We start from the raw sequence: 24577 nt of genomic DNA on the forward strand, positions 1-24577 counted from the left end.
CAGTGAAAGATACTGCTTCACCAAGTTGGGCCTGTGGAAGGGAATCAGTGACGGTGATTATCTTTGGTTGTTCGCCTTGTGAATGAACCCATTGCTGCGCATGTCCGTGCTAACGTCAGAACTCTGCAGCATGGTGGCGTGAGATACGCACAGGGCCGGGGCCAATGGATGATGCATCTGACTCCACCTCCCTGTTTGAAATGCAGCTCACAGCTTCTTCACACACCCCAATTAATCTTTCTCATTGTCCTGTAGCCGGCATACGGTTTGAATTCCCGATCTGCGGGAATGAGAATCCTTTCACTGTCTCGCGTCAGTAAATGTCCCTGAGAACATCTGAGTCAACTCACAGCGCAGTCATATGAGGGGAAGCTGAAATAGCCCCACATGCTGCTCACGGGCACATTTTATTCTCCCCAACTCAACGCCTCAAACACTGCGGCTCCTGGGAGTGGAAAAGAAACAATCACCAAAACCCAGTCCAAGCTCTGTGAATCTTCAGAAAATCAGCAAACGTTCATCCCTTCGGATTTTCTATCCTGGGCTGACAGGGATGGGTTTTGTCACTCTTTTGTAGGACATTGCAAGTGGATGTTTTGCAAACATGCACTACAATGCAATCTGATTAATCAGGACCTGGATGTTTTCGGTCTTTGAATGTATGTGTTGTGCTCCAGAACTTTGCTGTTCACAGTTTATAATACTTATCTTCCCAGTCCCCTGTATCACTTGTCGAAAATGTTTAATTTGTGTCTTGTAATCCTTTCACTGTCTGCTAATGAGGATAGCGTTTCCGTGTTTTACCTAAATTATCTTGACCTTGCATACCTCAAGCCTCAAGCGAATTTCACGAGAAACCTTCTCCAGTTCAAAAGCCAACTGTTCATGATGGCTCTGTTCCTTGTCACGTGTCCAATTTCAGATCGATGTTGTTAATGTCCCTTCTACTCCTTCAGATCCAGGTTTCGCTCACAGGGCTAGAACAGAACTGTCACCAAATACATTGACCAATCTACGTTCATCCTATCGATTGTATTAGCATCATCAACACTTCTCATCAAAATAACTCGAGAGACTTTCATCACAATTTTCTGTGAACAGTCATACATTAGCTTTGCTGAATGAACCCCAAATTTCTTGAAGTGGCTCCTTATTTTCGGCCCTGATTATTAATCTCTCTACGCATGGGAATGGATCCTTCCCAGCCGCTCTATCTCTCATCAATGTGTGTAGTTCAATTCGATCTCCCATCAGCCTCCTCTGTCCTGATCAAATCCAGGGCAACAGGAACCGTTGGGGCTATGGCGCGGACAGGACAATCCCAATACTCACCTTTCCTGTTAGAACTATTCCATGAGAAAGTTTAGACCACAACTTTGGGCGTGTAGTTGTGGCCGAACACTTAAGGTGTTGGCGTAGAGATCCTTTGGGGCTCCCCGCCCAGGGTGGTAACCTGCTGGCTATGATTTCTTCGCTGGCGATTTTAAATGACTTCCTGTTGGTTGCATTATCGCTCAAACTTCACAAAACCCGTCTCAATAAAGACCCGTTTTCTCATGTCTGGGAATTGATTGCCATGCAGGAAACTCGGGTTCTGAACAAACAACGTACCAGACTCACAACGTCAGCTCTGTTTCCCTTTCCACAGATGCTGCTCGACCCGTTGGCTTTCTGCAGTATTCTCTGTGTTTATTAGGCACAAGTGCTGCTTTTCATTCAAGAACTTCAATCCCTGTCCTCTGGTAACTGACTCTGGTCAGTGGCAATTGGTTCTTCTGATCATTAAACTGCCCATTCCCACCGCTTCTTCCTCCATCGTGACCAACAGCCCCAGGAAATCTCCAGTTTTCCTTCTTTGCTCCAAAGCGAACATTCTCCACCTTGGGAATGTCTCCCCAAAATGGAAATTCCTCATCCCTGGACATGAGGCAAGGCGTACAATTGGAAGAGATTTTGGCAAAATATTGTCAGTTAGGAAATGGAAAAATGTTCAAATGTTCATGAAGCAACACAGAAATCCCAGTCTCCAGCTTTGTGAACCTTTAGAAACACTTTGCGAAGCGGATTTCGAGGAGAATGAAAGATGACCGGTCCGATTGAGCAGAGACAGTCCAGACACCGTCCCCTTGTTGACGAGGCCGGGAGGTTGACTCTGATGTTCTTGGCACATGAACTGATCTGAGACAATGAAAGAATTGTCGTTCCTGCACATCATGAATTCAAACCCCTTCTCCCCTGCGAGCCAACGAGAGAACTCGGGAACAGGCAAAACACTGAAAGGCTGGAAGGGCGACGGCCCCGGAGTAAGAAAGCTAGTTCCTCGTGACATGGATGTGTCTGCAGACTGTCCCCGGTATCTCCACAAGAGATCTCCCAGGCTTGATTATGGAAAAGTAAAACTGATAGACGACAATTGTAATTCTCGGCGGGGAGGCTGAAGTATAAAATCACCAGGCGATGGTGCAGCCCAAGTCAGCGCCTGTCTCTGTGGCGCAATTGGTCAGCGCGTTCGGCTGTTAACCGAAAGGTTGGTGGTTCGAGCCCACCCAGGGGCGGTGTGTTCGCTGCCCTTCTTTGGCTTCGAAGCTGTGCGCTTTTAATGGCGTCAGGAAAATTTTCCCCCAACGGAAATCTTCTCCACAAAGGGGTTTCTGAATTGAATTGATGTCTAACGGAAGGGACTGCGTTTGCTGAGAAGACGAGACCAAAAGAGAAACTAGGCAGGTTTGACAGTACCTGTCGGTGAAAACACAATTTTGAAATGTTGCCTCTGATTCTCTTTCCACAGATGTTGCCTGACCTGCTGAGTTCCTCCTGCAATTTCTAACTGAAAGTTCATTTCATCTTTTGGGGTGAAACACCGAAATATCTGCAAACACCATGTGCCGATATTTAACCCTTTCGAATCACTGTGAAGTGATTGGATTCAAACAAACTCTGCGATGATTCACTCTTTCTCAGCTCCATAGGCAGACAGGCCTGGGAAGTCAAGCTGTCAGTGTGGTTCTGTATTCGTGGGCCGAGTGGTTAATGCGATGTACATGAAATCCATTGCGGTTTCCCCTCGCAGGTGTGAACCCTGCCGAGTACAAAATGAGAAATGTCGTCGAAAAGAAAGGGAGCTTGCTCCCCGGCTTCTTCTTTAAGATTCAAATCAGTGGAGGGGGAAAAATATTTCACTCAAATTGGGACTGGTGGGAATCTGCAACCCACTGCCTGTTCGGGTGGAACAAGCAGATACCCGCAGAGCTTCTTTTGAGGCTATGAGCAAAGTGTTTGGAAATGAGACTAGAAGAGTGAGGTGCTTGAAATCGTGATCGAAATGAAGCAGGCACCTGAGGACAAGGGTGTTTCCTTTGCCAGTGAAAGATACTGCTTCACCAAGTTGGGCCTGTGGAAGGGAATCAGTGACGGTGATTATCTTTGGTTGTTCGCCTTGTGAATGAACCCATTGCTGCGCATGTCCGTGCTAACGTCAGAACTCTGCAGCATGGTGGCGTGAGATACGCACAGGGCCGGGGCCAATGGATGATGCATCTGACTCCACCTCCCTGTTTGAAATGCAGCTCACAGCTTCTTCACACACCCCAATTAATCTTTCTCATTGTCCTGTAGCCGGCATACGGTTTGAATTCCCGATCTGCGGGAATGAGAATCCTTTCACTGTCTCGCGTCAGTAAATGTCCCTGAGAACATCTGAGTCAACTCACAGCGCAGTCATATGAGGGGAAGCTGAAATAGCCCCACATGCTGCTCACGGGCACATTTTATTCTCCCCAACTCAACGCCTCAAACACTGCGGCTCCTGGGAGTGGAAAAGAAACAATCACCAAAACCCAGTCCAAGCTCTGTGAATCTTCAGAAAATCAGCAAACGTTCATCCCTTCGGATTTTCTATCCTGGGCTGACAGGGATGGGTTTTGTCACTCTTTTGTAGGACATTGCAAGTGGATGTTTTGCAAACATGCACTACAATGCAATCTGATTAATCAGGACCTGGATGTTTTCGGTCTTTGAATGTATGTGTTGTGCTCCAGAACTTTGCTGTTCACAGTTTATAATACTTATCTTCCCAGTCCCCTGTATCACTTGTCGAAAATGTTTAATTTGTGTCTTGTAATCCTTTCACTGTCTGCTAATGAGGATAGCGTTTCCGTGTTTTACCTAAATTATCTTGACCTTGCATACCTCAAGCCTCAAGCGAATTTCACGAGAAACCTTCTCCAGTTCAAAAGCCAACTGTTCATGATGGCTCTGTTCCTTGTCACGTGTCCAATTTCAGATCGATGTTGTTAATGTCCCTTCTACTCCTTCAGATCCAGGTTTCGCTCACAGGGCTAGAACAGAACTGTCACCAAATACATTTACCAATCTACGTTCATCCTATCGATTGTATTAGCATCATCAACACTTCTCATCAAAATAACTCGAGAGACTTTCATCACAATTTTCTGTGAACAGTCATACATTAGCTTTGCTGAATGAACCCCAAATTTCTTGAAGTGGCTCCTTATTTTCGGCCCTGATTATTAATCTCTCTACGCATGGGAATGGATCCTTCCCAGCCGCTCTATCTCTCATCAATGTGTGTAGTTCAATTCGATCTCCCATCAGCCTCCTCTGTCCTGATCAAATCCAGGGCAACAGGAACCGTTGGGGCTATGGCGCGGACAGGACAATCCCAATACTCACCTTTCCTGTTAGAACTATTCCATGAGAAAGTTTAGACCACAACTTTGGGCGTGTAGTTGTGGCCGAACACTTAAGGTGTTGGCGTAGAGATCCTTTGGGGCTCCCCGCCCAGGGTGGTAACCTGCTGGCTATGATTTCTTCGCTGGCGATTTTAAATGACTTCCTGTTGGTTGCATTATCGCTCAAACTTCACAAAACCCGTCTCAATAAAGACCCGTTTTCTCATGTCTGGGAATTGATTGCCATGCAGGAAACTCGGGTTCTGAACAAACAACGTACCAGACTCACAACGTCAGCTCTGTTTCCCTTTCCACAGATGCTGCTCGACCCGTTGGCTTTCTGCAGTATTCTCTGTGTTTATTAGGCACAAGTGCTGCTTTTCATTCAAGAACTTCAATCCCTGTCCTCTGGTAACTGACTCTGGTCAGTGGCAATTGGTTCTTCTGATCATTAAACTGCCCATTCCCACCGCTTCTTCCTCCATCGTGACCAACAGCCCCAGGAAATCTTCAGTTTTCCTTCTTTGCTCCAAAGCGAACATTCTCCACCTTGGGAATGTCTCCCCAAAATGGAAATTCCTCATCCCTGGACATGAGGCAAGGCGTACAATTGGAAGAGATTTTGGCAAAATATTGTCAGTTAGGAAATGGAAAAATGTTCAAATGTTCATGAAGCAACACAGAAATCCCAGTCTCCAGCTTTGTGAACCTTTAGAAACACTTTGCGAAGCGGATTTCGAGGAGAATGAAAGATGACCGGTCCGATTGAGCAGAGACAGTCCAGACACCGTCCCCTTGTTGACGAGGCCGGGAGGTTGACTCTGATGTTCTTGGCACATGAACTGATCTGAGACAATGAAAGAATTGTCGTTCCTGCACATCATGAATTCAAACCCCTTCTCCCCTGCGAGCCAACGAGAGAACTCGGAAACAGGCAAAACACTGAAAGGCTGGAAGGGCGACGGCCCCGGAGTAAGAAAGCTAGTTCCTCGTGACATGGATGTGTCTGCAGACTGTCCCCGGTATCTCCACAAGAGATCTCCCAGGCTTGATTATGGAAAAGTAAAACTGATAGACGACAACTGTAATTCTCGGCGGGGAGGCTGAATTATAAAATCACCAGGCGATGTGCAGCCCAAGTCAGCGCCTGTCTCTGTGGCGCAATTGGTCAGCGCGTTCGGCTGTTAACCGAAAGGTTGGTGGTTCGAGCCCACCCAGGGGCGGTGTGTTCGCTGCCCTTCTTTGGCTTCGAAGCTGTGCGCTTTTAATGGCGTCAGGAAAATTTTCCCCCAACGGAAATCTTCTCCACAAAGGGGTTTCTGAATTGAATTGATGTCTAACGGACGGGACTGCGTTTGCTGAGAAGACGAGACCAAAAGAGAAACTAGGCAGGTTTGACAGTACCTGTCGGTGAAAACACAATTTTGAAATGTTGCCTCTGATTCTCTTTCCACAGATGTTGCCTGACCTGCTGAGTTCCTCCTGCAATTTCTAACTGAAAGTTCATTTCATCTTTTGGGGTGAAACACCGAAATATCTGCAAACACCATGTGCCGATATTTAACCCTTTCGAATCACTGTGAAGTGATTAGATTCAAACAAACTCTGCGATGATTCACTCTTTCTCAGCTCCATAGGCAGACAGGCCTGGGAAGTCAAGCTGTCAGTGTGGTTCTGTATTCGTGGGCCGAGTGGTTAATGCGATGTACATGAAATCCATTGCGGTTTCCCCTCGCAGGTGTGAACCCTGCCGAGTACAAAATGAGAAATGTCGTCGAAAAGAAAGGGAGCTTGCTCCCCGGCTTCTTCTTTAAGATTCAAATCAGTGGAGGGGGAAAAATATTTCACTCAAATTGGGACTGGTGGGAATCTGCAACCCACTGCCTGTTCGGGTGGAACAAGCAGATACCCGCAGAGCTTCTTTTGAGGCTATGAGCAAAGTGTTTGGAAATGAGACTAGAAGAGTGAGGTGCTTGAAATCGTGATCGAAATGAAGCAGGCACCTGAGGACAAGGGTGTTTCCTTTGCCAGTGAAAGATACTGCTTCACCAAGTTGGGCCTGTGGAAGGGAATCAGTGACGGTGATTATCTTTGGTTGTTCGCCTTGTGAATGAACCCATTGCTGCGCATGTCCGTGCTAACGTCAGAACTCTGCAGCATGGTGGCGTGAGATACGCACAGGGCCGGGGCCAATGGATGATGCATCTGACTCCACCTCCCTGTTTGAAATGCAGCTCACAGCTTCTTCACACACCCCAATTAATCTTTCTCATTGTCCTGTAGCCGGCATACGGTTTGAATTCCCGATCTGCGGGAATGAGAATCTTTTCACTGTCTCGCGTCAGTAAATGTCCCTGAGAACATCTGAGTCAACTCACAGCGCAGTCATATGAGGGGAAGCTGAAATAGCCCCACATGCTGCTCACGGGCACATTTTATTCTCCCCAACTCAACGCCTCAAACACTGCGGCTCCTGGGAGTGGAAAAGAAACAATCACCAAAACCCAGTCCAAGCTCTGTGAATCTTCAGAAAATCAGCAAACGTTCATCCCTTCGGATTTTCTATCCTGGGCTGACAGGGATGGGTTTTGTCACTCTTTTGTAGGACATTGCAAGTGGATGTTTTGCAAACATGCACTACAATGCAATCTGATTAATCAGGACCTGGATGTTTTCGGTCTTTGAATGTATGTGTTGTGCTCCAGAACTTTGCTGTTCACAGTTTATAATACTTATCTTCCCAGTCCCCTGTATCACTTGTCGAAAATGTTTAATTTGTGTCTTGTAATCCTTTCACTGTCTGCTAATGAGGATAGCGTTTCCGTGTTTTACCTAAATTATCTTGACCTTGCATACCTCAAGCCTCAAGCGAATTTCACGAGAAACCTTCTCCAGTTCAAAAGCCAACTGTTCATGATGGCTCTGTTCCTTGTCACGTGTCCAATTTCAGATCGATGTTGTTAATGTCCCTTCTACTCCTTCAGATCCAGGTTTCGCTCACAGGGCTAGAACAGAACTGTCACCAAATACATTGACCAATCTACGTTCATCCTATCGATTGTATTAGCATCATCAACACTTCTCATCAAAATAACTCGAGAGACTTTCATCACAATTTTCTGTGAACAGTCATACATTAGCTTTGCTGAATGAACCCCAAATTTCTTGAAGTGGCTCCTTATTTTCGGCCCTGATTATTAATCTCTCTACGCATGGGAATGGATCCTTCCCAGCCGCTCTATCTCTCATCAATGTGTGTAGTTCAATTCGATCTCCCATCAGCCTCCTCTGTCCTGATCAAATCCAGGGCAACAGGAACCGTTGGGGCTATGGCGCGGACAGGACAATCCCAATACTCACCTTTCCTGTTAGAACTATTCCATGAGAAAGTTTAGACCACAACTTTGGGCGTGTAGTTGTGGCCGAACACTTAAGGTGTTGGCGTAGAGATCCTTTGGGGCTCCCCGCCCAGGGTGGTAACCTGCTGGCTATGATTTCTTCGCTGGCGATTTTAAATGACTTCCTGTTGGTTGCATTATCGCTCAAACTTCACAAAACCCGTCTCAATAAAGACCCGTTTTCTCATGTCTGGGAATTGATTGCCATGCAGGAAACTCGGGTTCTGAACAAACAACGTACCAGACTCACAACGTCAGCTCTGTTTCCCTTTCCACAGATGCTGCTCGACCCGTTGGCTTTCTGCAGTATTCTCTGTGTTTATTAGGCACAAGTGCTGCTTTTCATTCAAGAACTTCAATCCCTGTCCTCTGGTAACTGACTCTGGTCAGTGGCAATTGGTTCTTCTGATCATTAAACTGCCCATTCCCACCGCTTCTTCCTCCATCGTGACCAACAGCCCCAGGAAATCTCCAGTTTTCCTTCTTTGCTCCAAAGCGAACATTCTCCACCTTGGGAATGTCTCCCCAAAATGGAAATTCCTCATCCCTGGACATGAGGCAAGGCGTACAATTGGAAGAGATTTTGGCAAAATATTGTCAGTTAGGAAATGGAAAAATGTTCAAATGTTCATGAAGCAACACAGAAATCCCAGTCTCCAGCTTTGTGAACCTTTAGAAACACTTTGCGAAACGGATTTCGAGGAGAATGAAAGATGACCGGTCCGATTGAGCAGAGACAGTCCAGACACCGTCCTCTTGTTGACGAGGCCGGGAGGTTGACTCTGATGTTCTTGGCACATGAACTGATCTGAGACAATGAAAGAATTGTCGTTCCTGCACATCATGAATTCAAACCCCTTCTCCCCTGCGAGCCAACGAGAGAACTCGGGAACAGGCAAAACACTGAAAGGCTGGAAGGGCGACGGCCCCGGAGTAAGAAAGCTAGTTCCTCGTGACATGGATGTGTCTGCAGACTGTCCCCGGTATCTCCACAAGAGATCTCCCAGGCTTGATTATGGAAAAGTAAAACTGATAGACGACAATTGTAATTCTCGGCGGGGAGGCTGAAGTATAAAATCACCAGGCGATGGTGCAGCCCAAGTCAGCGCCTGTCTCTGTGGCGCAATTGGTCAGCGCGTTCGGCTGTTAACCGAAAGGTTGGTGGTTCGAGCCCACCCGGGGGCGGTGTGTTCGCTGCCCTTCTTTGGCTTCGAAGCTGTGCGCTTTTAATGGCGTCAGGAAAATTTTCCCCAAACGGAAATCTTCTCCACAAAGGGGTTTCTGAATTGAATTGATGTCTAACGGAAGGGACTGCGTTTGCTGAGAAGACGAGACCAAAAGAGAAACTAGGCAGGTTTGACAGTACCTGTCGGTGAAAACACAATTTTGAAATGTTGCCTCTGATTCTCTTTCCACAGATGTTGCCTGACCTGCTGAGTTCCTCCTGCAATTTCTAACTGAAAGTTCATTTCATCTTTTGGGGTGAAACACCGAAATATCTGCAAACACCATGTGCCGATATTTAACCCTTTCGAATCACTGTGAAGTGATTGGATTCAAACAAACTCTGCGATGATTCACTCTTTCTCAGCTCCATAGGCAGACAGGCCTGGGAAGTCAAGCTGTCAGTGTGGTTCTGTATTCGTGGGCCGAGTGGTTAATGCGATGTACATGAAATCCATTGCGGTTTCCCCTCGCAGGTGTGAACCCTGCCGAGTACAAAATGAGAAATGTCGTCGAAAAGAAAGGGAGCTTGCTCCCCGGCTTCTTCTTTAAGATTCAAATCAGTGGAGGGGGAAAAATATTTCACTCAAATTGGGACTGGTGGGAATCTGCAACCCACTGCCTGTTCGGGTGGAACAAGCAGATACCCGCAGAGCTTCTTTTGAGGCTATGAGCAAAGTGTTTGGAAATGAGACTAGAAGAGTGAGGTGCTTGAAATCGTGATCGAAATGAAGCAGGCACCTGAGGACAAGGGTGTTTCCTTTGCCAGTGAAAGATACTGCTTCACCAAGTTGGGCCTGTGGAAGGGAATCAGTGACGGTGATTATCTTTGGTTGTTCGCCTTGTGAATGAACCCATTGCTGCGCATGTCCGTGCTAACGTCAGAACTCTGCAGCATGGTGGCGTGAGATACGCACAGGGCCGGGGCCAATGGATGATGCATCTGACTCCACCTCCCTGTTTGAAATGCAGCTCACAGCTTCTTCACACACCCCAATTAATCTTTCTCATTGTCCTGTAGCCGGCATACGGTTTGAATTCCCGATCTGCGGGAATGAGAATCCTTTCACTGTCTCGCGTCAGTAAATGTCCCTGAGAACATCTGAGTCAACTCACAGCGCAGTCATATGAGGGGAAGCTGAAATAGCCCCACATGCTGCTCACGGGCACATTTTATTCTCCCCAACTCAACGCCTCAAACACTGCGGCTCCTGGGAGTGGAAAAGAAACAATCACCAAAACCCAGTCCAAGCTCTGTGAATCTTCAGAAAATCAGCAAACGTTCATCCCTTCGGATTTTCTATCCTGGGCTGACAGGGATGGGTTTTGTCACTCTTTTGTAGGACATTGCAAGTGGATGTTTTGCAAACATGCACTACAATGCAATCTGATTAATCAGGACCTGGATGTTTTCGGTCTTTGAATGTATGTGTTGTGCTCCAGAACTTTGCTGTTCACAGTTTATAATACTTATCTTCCCAGTCCCCTGTATCACTTGTCGAAAATGTTTAATTTGTGTCTTGTAATCCTTTCACTGTCTGCTAATGAGGATAGCGTTTCCGTGTTTTACCTAAATTATCTTGACCTTGCATACCTCAAGCCTCAAGCGAATTTCACGAGAAACCTTCTCCAGTTCAAAAGCCAACTGTTCATGATGGCTCTGTTCCTTGTCACGTGTCCAATTTCAGATCGATGTTGTTAATGTCCCTTCTACTCCTTCAGATCCAGGTTTCGCTCACAGGGCTAGAACAGAACTGTCACCAAATACATTGACCAATCTACGTTCATCCTATCGATTGTATTAGCATCATCAACACTTCTCATCAAAATAACTCGAGAGACTTTCATCACAATTTTCTGTGAACAGTCATACATTAGCTTTGCTGAATGAACCCCAAATTTCTTGAAGTGGCTCCTTATTTTCGGCCCTGATTATTAATCTCTCTACGCATGGGAATGGATCCTTCCCAGCCGCTCTATCTCTCATCAATGTGTGTAGTTCAATTCGATCTCCCATCAGCCTCCTCTGTCCTGATCAAATCCAGGGCAACAGGAACCGTTGGGGCTATGGCGCGGACAGGACAATCCCAATACTCACCTTTCCTGTTAGAACTATTCCATGAGAAAGTTTAGACCACAACTTTGGGCGTGTAGTTGTGGCCGAACACTTAAGGTGTTGGCGTAGAAATCCTTTGGGGCTCCCCGCTCAGGGTGGTAACCTGCTGGCTATGATTTCTTCGCTGGCGATTTTAAATGACTTCCTGTTGGTTGCATTATCGCTCAAACTTCACAAAACCCGTCTCAATAAAGACCCGTTTTCTCATGTCTGGGAATTGATTGCCATGCAGGAAACTCGGGTTCTGAACAAACAACGTACCAGACTCACAACGTCAGCTCTGTTTCCCTTTCCACAGATGCTGCTCGACCCGTTGGCTTTCTGCAGTATTCTCTGTGTTTATTAGGCACAAGTGCTGCTTTTCATTCAAGAACTTCAATCCCTGTCCTCTGGTAACTGACTCTGGTCAGTGGCAATTGGTTCTTCTGATCATTAAACTGCCCATTCCCACCGCTTCTTCCTCCATCGTGACCAACAGCCCCAGGAAATCTCCAGTTTTCCTTCTTTGCTCCAAAGCGAACATTCTCCACCTTGGGAATGTCTCCCCAAAATGGAAATTCCTCATCCCTGGACATGAGGCAAGGCGTACAATTGGAAGAGATTTTGGCAAAATATTGTCAGTTAGGAAATGGAAAAATGTTCAAATGTTCATGAAGCAACACAGAAATCCCAGTCTCCAGCTTTGTGAACCTTTAGAAACACTTTGCGAAGCGGATTTCGAGGAGAATGAAAGATGACCGGTCCGATTGAGCAGAGACAGTCCAGACACCGTCCCCTTGTTGACGAGGCCGGGAGGTTGACTCTGATGTTCTTGGCACATGAACTGATCTGAGACAATGAAAGAATTGTCGTTCCTGCACATCATGAATTCAAACCCCTTCTCCCCTGCGAGCCAACGAGAGAACTCGGGAACAGGCAAAACACTGAAAGGCTGGAAGGGCGACGGCCCCGGAGTAAGAAAGCTAGTTCCTCGTGACATGGATGTGTCTGCAGACTGTCCCCGGTATCTCCACAAGAGATCTCCCAGGCTTGATTATGGAAAAGTAAAACTGATAGACGACAATTGTAATTCTCGGCGGGGAGGCTGAAGTATAAAATCACCAGGCGATGGTGCAGCCCAAGTCAGCGCCTGTCTCTGTGGCGCAATTGGTCAGCGCGTTCGGCTGTTAACCGAAAGGTTGGTGGTTCGAGCCCACCCGGGGGCGGTGTGTTCGCTGCCCTTCTTTGGCTTCGAAGCTGTGCGCTTTTAATGGCGTCAGGAAAATTTTCCCCAAACGGAAATCTTCTCCACAAAGGGGTTTCTGAATTGAATTGATGTCTAACGGAAGGGACTGCGTTTGCTGAGAAGACGAGACCAAAAGAGAAACTAGGCAGGTTTGACAGTACCTGTCGGTGAAAACACAATTTTGAAATGTTGCCTCTGATTCTCTTTCCACAGATGTTGCCTGACCTGCTGAGTTCCTCCTGCAATTTCTAACTGAAAGTTCATTTCATCTTTTGGGGTGAAACACCGAAATATCTGCAAACACCATGTGCCGATATTTAACCCTTTCGAATCACTGTGAAGTGATTGGATTCAAACAAACTCTGCGATGATTCACTCTTTCTCAGCTCCATAGGCAGACAGGCCTGGGAAGTCAAGCTGTCAGTGTGGTTCTGTATTCGTGGGCCGAGTGGTTAATGCGATGTACATGAAATCCATTGCGGTTTCCCCTCGCAGGTGTGAACCCTGCCGAGTACAAAATGAGAAATGTCGTCGAAAAGAAAGGGAGCTTGCTCCCCGGCTTCTTCTTTAAGATTCAAATCAGTGGAGGGGGAAAAATATTTCACTCAAATTGGGACTGGTGGGAATCTGCAACCCACTGCCTGTTCGGGTGGAACAAGCAGATACCCGCAGAGCTTCTTTTGAGGCTATGAGCAAAGTGTTTGGAAATGAGACTAGAAGAGTGAGGTGCTTGAAATCGTGATCGAAATGAAGCAGGCACCTGAGGACAAGGGTGTTTCCTTTGCCAGTGAAAGATACTGCTTCACCAAGTTGGGCCTGTGGAAGGGAATCAGTGACGGTGATTATCTTTGGTTGTTCGCCTTGTGAATGAACCCATTGCTGCGCATGTCCGTGCTAACGTCAGAACTCTGCAGCATGGTGGCGTGAGATACGCACAGGGCCGGGGCCAATGGATGATGCATCTGACTCCACCTCCCTGTTTGAAATGCAGCTCACAGCTTCTTCACACACCCCAATTAATCTTTCTCATTGTCCTGTAGCCGGCATACGGTTTGAATTCCCGATCTGCGGGAATGAGAATCCTTTCACTGTCTCGCGTCAGTAAATGTCCCTGAGAACATCTGAGTCAACTCACAGCGCAGTCATATGAGGGGAAGCTGAAATAGCCCCACATGCTGCTCACGGGCACATTTTATTCTCCCCAACTCAACGCCTCAAACACTGCGGCTCCTGGGAGTGGAAAAGAAACAATCACCAAAACCCAGTCCAAGCTCTGTGAATCTTCAGAAAATCAGCAAACGTTCATCCCTTCGGATTTTCTATCCTGGGCTGACAGGGATGGGTTTTGTCACTCTTTTGTAGGACATTGCAAGTGGATGTTTTGCAAACATGCACTACAATGCAATCTGATTAATCAGGACCTGGATGTTTTCGGTCTTTGAATGTATGTGTTGTGCTCCAGAACTTTGCTGTTCACAGTTTATAATACTTATCTTCCCAGTCCCCTGTATCACTTGTCGAAAATGTTTAATTTGTGTCTTGTAATCCTTTCACTGTCTGCTAATGAGGATAGCGTTTCCGTGTTTTACCTAAATTATCTTGACCTTGCATACCTCAAGCCTCAAGCGAATTTCACGAGAAACCTTCTCCAGTTCAAAAGCCAACTGTTCATGATGGCTCTGTTCCTTGTCACGTGTCCAATTTCAGATCGATGTTGTTAATGTCCCTTCTACTCCTTCAGATCCAGGTTTCGCTCACAGGGCTAGAACAGAACTGTCACCAAATACATTTACCAATCTACGTTCATCCTATCGATTGTATTAGCATCATCAACACTTCTCATCAAAATAACTCGAGAGACTTTCATCACAATTTTCTGTGAACAGTCATACATTAGCTTTGCTGAATGAACCCCAAATTTCTTGAAGTGGCTCCTTATTTTCGGCCCTGATTATTAATCTCTCTACGCATGGGAATGGATCCTTCCCAGCCGCTCTATCTCTCATCAATGTGTGTAGTTCAATTCGATCTCCCATCAGCCTCCTCTGTCCTGATCAAATCCAGGGCAACAGGAACCGTTGGGGCTATGGCGCGGACAGGACAATCCCAATACTCACCTTTCCTGTTAGAACTATTCCATGAGAAAGTTTAGACCACAACTTTGGGCGTGTAGTTGTGGCCGAACACTTAAGGTGTTGGCGTAGAGATCCTTTGGGGCTCCCCGCCCAGGGTGGTAACCTGCTGGCTATGATTTCTTCGCTGGCGATTTTAAATGACTTCCTGTTGGTTGCATTATCGCTCAAACTTCACAAAACCCGTCTCAATAAAGACCCGTTTTCTCATGTCTGGGAATTGATTGCCATGCAGGAAACTCGGGTTCTGAACAAACAACGTACCAGACTCACAACGTCAGCTCTGTTTCCCTTTCCACAGATGCTGCTCGACCCGTTGGCTTTCTGCAGTATTCTCTGTGTTTATTAGGCACAAGTGCTGCTTTTCATTCAAGAACTTCAATCCCTGTCCTCTGGTAACTGACTCTGGTCAGTGGCAATTGGTTCTTCTGATCATTAAACTGCCCATTCCCACCGCTTCTTCCTCCATCGTGACCAACAGCCCCAGGAAATCTTCAGTTTTCCTTCTTTGCTCCAAAGCGAACATTCTCCACCTTGGGAATGTCTCCCCAAAATGGAAATTCCTCATCCCTGGACATGAGGCAAGGCGTACAATTGGAAGAGATTTTGGCAAAATATTGTCAGTTAGGAAATGGAAAAATGTTCAAATGTTCATGAAGCAACACAGAAATCCCAGTCTCCAGCTTTGTGAACCTTTAGAAACACTTTGCGAAGCGGATTTCGAGGAGAATGAAAGATGACCGGTCCGATTGAGCAGAGACAGTCCAGACACCGTCCCCTTGTTGACGAGGCCGGGAGGTTGACTCTGATGTTCTTGGCACATGAACTGATCTGAGACAATGAAAGAATTGTCGTTCCTGCACATCATGAATTCAAACCCCTTCTCCCCTGCGAGCCAACGAGAGAACTCGGAAACAGGCAAAACACTGAAAGGCTGGAAGGGCGACGGCCCCGGAGTAAGAAAGCTAGTTCCTCGTGACATGGATGTGTCTGCAGACTGTCCCCGGTATCTCCACAAGAGATCTCCCAGGCTTGATTATGGAAAAGTAAAACTGATAGACGACAACTGTAATTCTCGGCGGGGAGGCTGAATTATAAAATCACCAGGCGATGTGCAGCCCAAGTCAGCGCCTGTCTCTGTGGCGCAATTGGTCAGCGCGTTCGGCTGTTAACCGAAAGGTTGGTGGTTCGAGCCCACCCAGGGGCGGTGTGTTCGCTGCCCTTCTTTGGCTTCGAAGCTGTGCGCTTTTAATGGCGTCAGGAAAATTTTCCCCAAACGGAAATCTTCTCCACAAAGGGGTTTCTGAATTGAATTGATGTCTAACGGAAGGGACTGCGTTTGCTGAGAAGACGAGACCAAAAGAGAAACTAGGCAGGTTTGACAGTACCTGTCGGTGAAAACACAATTTTGAAATGTTGCCTCTGATTCTCTTTCCACAGATGTTGCCTGACCTGCTGAGTTCCTCCTGCAATTTCTAACTGAAAGTTCATTTCATCTTTTGGGGTGAAACACCGAAATATCTGCAAACACCATGTGCCGATATTTAACCCTTTCGAATCACTGTGAAGTGATTGGATTCAAACAAACTCTGCGATGATTCACTCTTTCTCAGCTCCATAGGCAGACAGGCCTGGGAAGTCAAGCTGTCAGTGTGGTTCTGTATTCGTGGGCCGAGTGGTTAATGCGATGTACATGAAATCCATTGCGGTTTCCCCTCGCAGGTGTGAACCCTGCCGAGTACAAAATGAGAAATGTCGTCGAAAAGAAAGGGAGCTTGCTCCCCGGCTTCTTCTTTAAGATTCAAATCAGTGGAGGGGGAAAAATATTTCACTCAAATTGGGACTGGTGGGAATCTGCAACCCACTGCCTGTTCGGGTGGAACAAGCAGATACCCGCAGAGCTTCTTTTGAGGCTATGAGCAAAGTGTTTGGAAATGAGACTAGAAGAGTGAGGTGCTTGAAATCGTGATCGAAATGAAGCAGGCACCTGAGGACAAGGGTGTTTCCTTTGCCAGTGAAAGATACTGCTTCACCAAGTTGGGCCTGTGGAAGGGAATCAGTGACGGTGATTATCTTTGGTTGTTCGCCTTGTGAATGAACCCATTGCTGCGCATGTCCGTGCTAACGTCAGAACTCTGCAGCATGGTGGCGTGAGATACGCACAGGGCCGGGGCCAATGGATGATGCATCTGACTCCACCTCCCTGTTTGAAATGCAGCTCACAGCTTCTTCACACACCCCAATTAATCTTTCTCATTGTCCTGTAGCCGGCATACGGTTTGAATTCCCGATCTGCGGGAATGAGAATCCTTTCACTGTCTCGCGTCAGTAAATGTCCCTGAGAACATCTGAGTCAACTCACAGCGCAGTCATATGAGGGGAAGCTGAAATAGCCCCACATGCTGCTCACGGGCACATTTTATTCTCCCCAACTCAACGCCTCAAACACTGCGGCTCCTGGGAGTGGAAAAGAAACAATCACCAAAACCCAGTCCAAGCTCTGTGAATCTTCAGAAAATCAGCAAACGTTCATCCCTTCGGATTTTCTATCCTGGGCTGACAGGGATGGGTTTTGTCACTCTTTTGTAGGACATTGCAAGTGGATGTTTTGCAAACATGCACTACAATGCAATCTGATTAATCAGGACCTGGATGTTTTCGGTCTTTGAATGTATGTGTTGTGCTCCAGAACTTTGCTGTTCACAGTTTATAATACTTATCTTCCCAGTCCCCTGTATCACTTGTCGAAAATGTTTAATTTGTGTCTTGTAATCCTTTCACTGTCTGCTAATGAGGATAGCGTTTCCGTGTTTTACCTAAATTATCTTGACCTTGCATACCTCAAGCCTCAAGCGAATTTCACGAGAAACCTTCTCCAGTTCAAAAGCCAACTGTTCATGATGGCTCTGTTCCTTGTCACGTGTCCAATTTCAGATCGATGTTGTTAATGTCCCTTCTACTCCTTCAGATCCAGGTTTCGCTCACAGGGCTAGAACAGAACTGTCACCAAATACATTGACCAATCTACGTTCATCCTATCGATTGTATTAGCATCATCAACACTTCTCATCAAAATAACTCGAGAGACTTTCATCACAATTTTCTGTGAACAGTCATACATTAGCTTTGCTGAATGAACCCCAAATTTCTTGAAGTGGCTCCTTATTTTCGGCCCTGATTATTAATCTCTCTACGCATGGGAATGGATCCTTCCCAGCCGCTCTATCTCTCATCAATGTGTGTAGTTCAATTCGATCTCCCATCAGCCTCCTCTGTCCTGATCAAATCCAGGGCAACAGGAACCGTTGGGGCTATGGCGCGGACAGGACAATCCCAATACTCACCTTTCCTGTTAGAACTATTCCATGAGAAAGTTTAGACCACAACTTTGGGCGTGTAGTTGTGGCCGAACACTTAAGGTGTTGGCGTAGAAATCCTTTGGGGCTCCCCGCTCAGGGTGGTAACCTGCTGGCTATGATTTCTTCGCTGGCGATTTTAAATGACTTCCTGTTGGTTGCATTATCGCTCAAACTTCACAAAACCCGTCTCAATAAAGACCCGTTTTCTCATGTCTGGGAATTGATTGCCATGCAGGAAACTCGGGTTCTGAACAAACAACGTACCAGACTCACAACGTCAGCTCTGTTTCCCTTTCCACAGATGCTGCTCGACCCGTTGGCTTTCTGCAGTATTCTCTGTGTTTATTAGGCACAAGTGCTGCTTTTCATTCAAGAACTTCAATCCCTGTCCTCTGGTAACTGACTCTGGTCAGTGGCAATTGGTTCTTCTGATCATTAAACTGCCCATTCCCACCGCTTCTTCCTCCATCGTGACCAACAGCCCCAGGAAATCTCCAGTTTTCCTTCTTTGCTCCAAAGCGAACATTCTCCACCTTGGGAATGTCTCCCCAAAATGGAAATTCCTCATCCCTGGACATGAGGCAAGGCGTACAATTGGAAGAGATTTTGGCAAAATATTGTCAGTTAGGAAATGGAAAAATGTTCAAATGTTCATGAAGCAACACAGAAATCCCAGTCTCCAGCTTTGTGAACCTTTAGAAACACTTTGCGAAGCGGATTTCGAGGAGAATGAAAGATGACCGGTCCGATTGAGCAGAGACAGTCCAGACACCGTCCCCTTGTTGACGAGGCCGGGAGGTTGACTCTGATGTTCTTGGCACATGAACTGATCTGAGACAATGAAAGAATTGTCGTTCCTGCACATCATGAATTCAAACCCCTTCTCCCCTGCGAGCCAACGAGAGAACTCGGGAACAGGCAAAACACTGAAAGGCTGGAAGGGCGACGGCCCCGGAGTAAGAAAGCTAGTTCCTCGTGACATGGATGTGTCTGCAGACTGTCCCCGGTATCTCCACAAGAGATCTCCCAGGCTTGATTATGGAAAAGTAAAACTGATAGACGACAATTGTAATTCTCGGCGGGGAGGCTGAAGTATAAAATCACCAGGCGATGGTGCAGCCCAAATCCGCGCCTGTCTCTGTGGCGCAATTGGTCAGCGCGTTCGGCTGTTAACCGAAAGGTTGGTGGTTCGAGCCCACCCGGGGGCGGTGTGTTCGCTGCCCTTCTTTGGCTTCGAAGCTGTGCGCTTTTAATGGCGTCAGGAAAATTTTCCCCAAACGGAAATCTTCTCCACAAAGGGGTTTCTGAATTGAATTGATGTCTAACGGAAGGGACTGCGTTTGCTGAGAAGACGAGACCAAAAGAGAAACTAGGCAGGTTTGACAGTACCTGTCGGTGAAAACACAATTTTGAAATGTTGCCTCTGATTCTCTTTCCACAGATGTTGCCTGACCTGCTGAGTTCCTCCTGCAATTTCTAACTGAAAGTTCATTTCATCTTTTGGGGTGAAACACCGAAATATCTGCAAACACCATGTGCCGATATTTAACCCTTTCGAATCACTGTGAAGTGATTGGATTCAAACAAACTCTGCGATGATTCACTCTTTCTCAGCTCCATAGGCAGACAGGCCTGGGAAGTCAAGCTGTCAGTGTGGTTCTGTATTCGTGGGCCGAGTGGTTAATGCGATGTACATGAAATCCATTGCGGTTTCCCCTCGCAGGTGTGAACCCTGCCGAGTACAAAATGAGAAATGTCGTCGAAAAGAAAGGGAGCTTGCTCCCCGGCTTCTTCTTTAAGATTCAAATCAGTGGAGGGGGAAAAATATTTCACTCAAATTGGGACTGGTGGGAATCTGCAACCCACTGCCTGTTCGGGTGGAACAAGCAGATACCCGCAGAGCTTCTTTTGAGGCTATGAGCAAAGTGTTTGGAAATGAGACTAGAAGAGTGAGGTGCTTGAAATCGTGATCGAAATGAAGCAGGCACCTGAGGACAAGGGTGTTTCCTTTGCCAGTGAAAGATACTGCTTCACCAAGTTGGGCCTGTGGAAGGGAATCAGTGACGGTGATTATCTTTGGTTGTTCGCCTTGTGAATGAACCCATTGCTGCGCATGTCCGTGCTAACGTCAGAACTCTGCAGCATGGTGGCGTGAGATACGCACAGGGCCGGGGCCAATGGATGATGCATCTGACTCCACCTCCCTGTTTGAAATGCAGCTCACAGCTTCTTCACACACCCCAATTAATCTTTCTCATTGTCCTGTAGCCGGCATACGGTTTGAATTCCCGATCTGCGGGAATGAGAATCCTTTCACTGTCTCGCGTCAGTAAATGTCCCTGAGAACATCTGAGTCAACTCACAGCGCAGTCATATGAGGGGAAGCTGAAATAGCCCCACATGCTGCTCACGGGCACATTTTATTCTCCCCAACTCAACGCCTCAAACACTGCGGCTCCTGGGAGTGGAAAAGAAACAATCACCAAAACCCAGTCCAAGCTCTGTGAATCTTCAGAAAATCAGCAAACGTTCATCCCTTCGGATTTTCTATCCTGGGCTGACAGGGATGGGTTTTGTCACTCTTTTGTAGGACATTGCAAGTGGATGTTTTGCAAACATGCACTACAATGCAATCTGATTAATCAGGACCTGGATGTTTTCGGTCTTTGAATGTATGTGTTGTGCTCCAGAACTTTGCTGTTCACAGTTTATAATACTTATCTTCCCAGTCCCCTGTCTCACTTGTCGAAAATGTTTAATTTGTGTCTTGTAATCCTTTCACTGTCTGCTAATGAGGATAGCGTTTCCGTGTTTTACCTAAATTATCTTGACCTTGCATACCTCAAGCCTCAAGCGAATTTCACGAGAAACCTTCTCCAGTTCAAAAGCCAACTGTTCATGATGGCTCTGTTCCTTGTCACGTGTCCAATTTCAGATCGATGTTGTTAATGTCCCTTCTACTCCTTCAGATCCAGGTTTCGCTCACAGGGCTAGAACAGAACTGTCACCAAATACATTGACCAATCTACGTTCATCCTATCGATTGTATTAGCATCATCAACACTTCTCATCAAAATAACTCGAGAGACTTTCATCACAATTTTCTGTGAACAGTCATACATTAGCTTTGCTGAATGAACCCCAAATTTCTTGAAGTGGCTCCTTATTTTCGGCCCTGATTATTAATCTCTCTACGCATGGGAATGGATCCTTCCCAGCCGCTCTATCTCTCATCAATGTGTGTAGTTCAATTCGATCTCCCATCAGCCTCCTCTGTCCTGATCAAATCCAGGGCAACAGGAACCGTTGGGGCTATGGCGCGGACAGGACAATCCCAATAGTCACCTTTCCTGTTAGAACTATTCCATGAGAAAGTTTAGACCACAACTTTGGGCGTGTAGTTGTGGCCGAACACTTAAGGTGTTGGCGTAGAGATCCTTTGGGGCTCCCCGCCCAGGGTGGTAACCTGCTGGCTATGATTTCTTCGCTGGCGATTTTAAATGACTTCCTGTTGGTTGCATTATCGCTCAAACTTCACAAAACCCGTCTCAATAAAGACCCGTTTTCTCATGTCTGGGAATTGATTGCCATGCAGGAAACTCGGGTTCTGAACAAACAACGTACCAGACTCACAACGTCAGCTCTGTTTCCCTTTCCACAGATGCTGCTCGACCCGTTGGCTTTCTGCAGTATTCTCTGTGTTTATTAGGCACAAGTGCTGCTTTTCATTCAAGAACTTCAATCCCTGTCCTCTGGTAACTGACTCTGGTCAGTGGCAATTGGTTCTTCTGATCATTAAACTGCCCATTCCCACCGCTTCTTCCTCCATCGTGACCAACAGCCCCAGGAAATCTCCAGTTTTCCTTCTTTGCTCCAAAGCGAACATTCTCCACCTTGGGAATGTCTCCCCAAAATGGAAATTCCTCATCCCTGGACATGAGGCAAGGCGTACAATTGGAAGAGATTTTGGCAAAATATTGTCAGTTAGGAAATGGAAAAATGTTCAAATGTTCATGAAGCAACACAGAAATCCCAGTCTCCAGCTTTGTGAACCTTTAGAAACACTTTGCGAAGCGGATTTCGAGGAGAATGAAAGATGACCGGTCCGATTGAGCAGAGACAGTCCAGACACCGTCCCCTTGTTGACGAGGCCGGGAGGTTGACTCTGATGTTCTTGGCACATGAACTGATCTGAGACAATGAAAGAATTGTCGTTCCTGCACATCATGAATTCAAACCCCTTCTCCCCTGCGAGCCAACGAGAGAACTCGGAAACAGGCAAAACACTGAAAGGCTGGAAGGGCGACGGCCCCGGAGTAAGAAAGCTAGTTCCTCGTGACATGGATGTGTCTGCAGACTGTCCCCGGTATCTCCACAAGAGATCTCCCAGGCTTGATTATGGAAAAGTAAAACTGATAGACGACAACTGTAATTCTCGGCGGGGAGGCTCAATTATAAAATCACCAGGCGATGTGCAGCCCAAGTCAGCGCCTGTCTCTGTGGCGCAATTGGTCAGCGTGTTCGGCTGTTAACCGAAAGGTTGGTGGTTCGAGCCCACCCAGGGGCGGTGTGTTCGCTGCCCTTCTTTGGCTTCGAAGCTGTGCGCTTTTAATGGCGTCAGGAAAATTTTCCCCCAACGGAAATCTTCTCCACAAAGGGGTTTCTGAATTGAATTGATGTCTAACGGAAGGGACTGCGTTTGCTGAGAAGACGAGACCAAAAGAGAAACTAGGCAGGTTTGACAGTACCTGTCGGTGAAAACACAATTTTGAAATGTTGCCTCTGATTCTCTTTCCACAGATGTTGCCTGACCTGCTGAGTTCCTCCTGCAATTTCTAACTGAAAGTTCATTTCATCTTTTGGGGTGAAACACCGAAATATCTGCAAACACCATGTGCCGATATTTAACCCTTTCGAATCACTGTGAAGTGATTGGATTCAAACAAACTCTGCGATGATTCACTCTTTCTCAGCTCCATAGGCAGACAGGCCTGGGAAGTCAAGCTGTCAGTGTGGTTCTGTATTCGTGGGCCGAGTGGTTAATGCGATGTACATGAAATCCATTGCGGTTTCCCCTCGCAGGTGTGAACCCTGCCGAGTACAAAATGAGAAATGTCGTCGAAAAGAAAGGGAGCTTGCTCCCCGGCTTCTTCTTTAAGATTCAAATCAGTGGAGGGGGAAAAATATTTCACTCAAATTGGGACTGGTGGGAATCTGCAACCCACTGCCTGTTCGGGTGGAACAAGCAGATACCCGCAGAGCTTCTTTTGAGGCTATGAGCAAAGTGTTTGGAAATGAGACTAGAAGAGTGAGGTGCTTGAAATCGTGATCGAAATGAAGCAGGCACCTGAGGACAAGGGTGTTTCCTTTGCCAGTGAAAGATACTGCTTCACCAAGTTGGGCCTGTGGAAGGGAATCAGTGACGGTGATTATCTTTGGTTGTTCGCCTTGTGAATGAACCCATTGCTGCGCATGTCCGTGCTAACGTCAGAACTCTGCAGCATGGTGGCGTGAGATACGCACAGGGCCGGGGCCAATGGATGATGCATCTGACTCCACCTCCCTGTTTGAAATGCAGCTCACAGCTTCTTCACACACCCCAATTAATCTTTCTCATTGTCCTGTAGCCGGCATACGGTTTGAATTCCCGATCTGCGGGAATGAGAATCCTTTCACTGTCTCGCGTCAGTAAATGTCCCTGAGAACATCTGAGTCAACTCACAGCGCAGTCATATGAGGGGAAGCTGAAATAGCCCCACATGCTGCTCACGGGCACATTTTATTCTCCCCAACTCAACGCCTCAAACACTGCGGCTCCTGGGAGTGGAAAAGAAACAATCACCAAAACCCAGTCCAAGCTCTGTGAATCTTCAGAAAATCAGCAAACGTTCATCCCTTCGGATTTTCTATCCTGGGCTGACAGGGATGGGTTTTGTCACTCTTTTGTAGGACATTGCAAGTGGATGTTTTGCAAACATGCACTACAATGCAATCTGATTAATCAGGACCTGGATGTTTTCGGTCTTTGAATGTATGTGTTGTGCTCCAGAACTTTGCTGTTCACAGTTTATAATACTTATCTTCCCAGTCCCCTGTATCACTTGTCGAAAATGTTTAATTTGTGTCTTGTAATCCTTTCACTGTCTGCTAATGAGGATAGCGTTTCCGTGTTTTACCTAAATTATCTTGACCTTGCATACCTCAAGCCTCAAGCGAATTTCACGAGAAACCTTCTCCAGTTCAAAAGCCAACTGTTCATGATGGCTCTGTTCCTTGTCACGTGTCCAATTTCAGATCGATGTTGTTAATGTCCCTTCTACTCCTTCAGATCCAGGTTTCGCTCACAGGGCTAGAACAGAACTGTCACCAAATACATTGACCAATCTACGTTCATCCTATCGATTGTATTAGCATCATCAACACTTCTCATCA

At 46.7% G+C, this 24577-nt stretch overlaps 1 protein-coding gene and 7 non-coding genes across 8 annotated transcripts in view; all 8 read left to right on the forward strand.

Moving 5' to 3' along the window:
- The window catches only part of LOC140460300 (uncharacterized), a 749266-nt gene that overhangs the window by 318223 nt on the left and 406466 nt on the right, over positions 1 to 24577 (forward strand). The window lies entirely within an intron of this gene.
- trnan-guu (transfer RNA asparagine (anticodon GUU)) lies at positions 2482 to 2555 on the forward strand. The gene has a single exon. It is a non-coding gene; the product is annotated as a tRNA-Asn (tRNA).
- Positions 5841 to 5914, forward strand: trnan-guu (transfer RNA asparagine (anticodon GUU)). The gene has a single exon. It is a non-coding gene; the product is annotated as a tRNA-Asn (tRNA).
- trnan-guu (transfer RNA asparagine (anticodon GUU)) lies at positions 9201 to 9274 on the forward strand. Its single transcript has one exon. It is a non-coding gene; the product is annotated as a tRNA-Asn (tRNA).
- Positions 12561 to 12634, forward strand: trnan-guu (transfer RNA asparagine (anticodon GUU)). Its single transcript has one exon. It is a non-coding gene; the product is annotated as a tRNA-Asn (tRNA).
- Positions 15920 to 15993, forward strand: trnan-guu (transfer RNA asparagine (anticodon GUU)). Its single transcript has one exon. It is a non-coding gene; the product is annotated as a tRNA-Asn (tRNA).
- Positions 19280 to 19353, forward strand: trnan-guu (transfer RNA asparagine (anticodon GUU)). Its single transcript has one exon. It is a non-coding gene; the product is annotated as a tRNA-Asn (tRNA).
- trnan-guu (transfer RNA asparagine (anticodon GUU)) lies at positions 22639 to 22712 on the forward strand. Its single transcript has one exon. It is a non-coding gene; the product is annotated as a tRNA-Asn (tRNA).

The sequence above is a fragment of the Chiloscyllium punctatum genome, chromosome 36, assembly GCF_047496795.1.
Source record: "Chiloscyllium punctatum isolate Juve2018m chromosome 36, sChiPun1.3, whole genome shotgun sequence".
In the NCBI taxonomy this organism is placed as follows: Eukaryota; Metazoa; Chordata; class Chondrichthyes; order Orectolobiformes; family Hemiscylliidae; genus Chiloscyllium; species Chiloscyllium punctatum.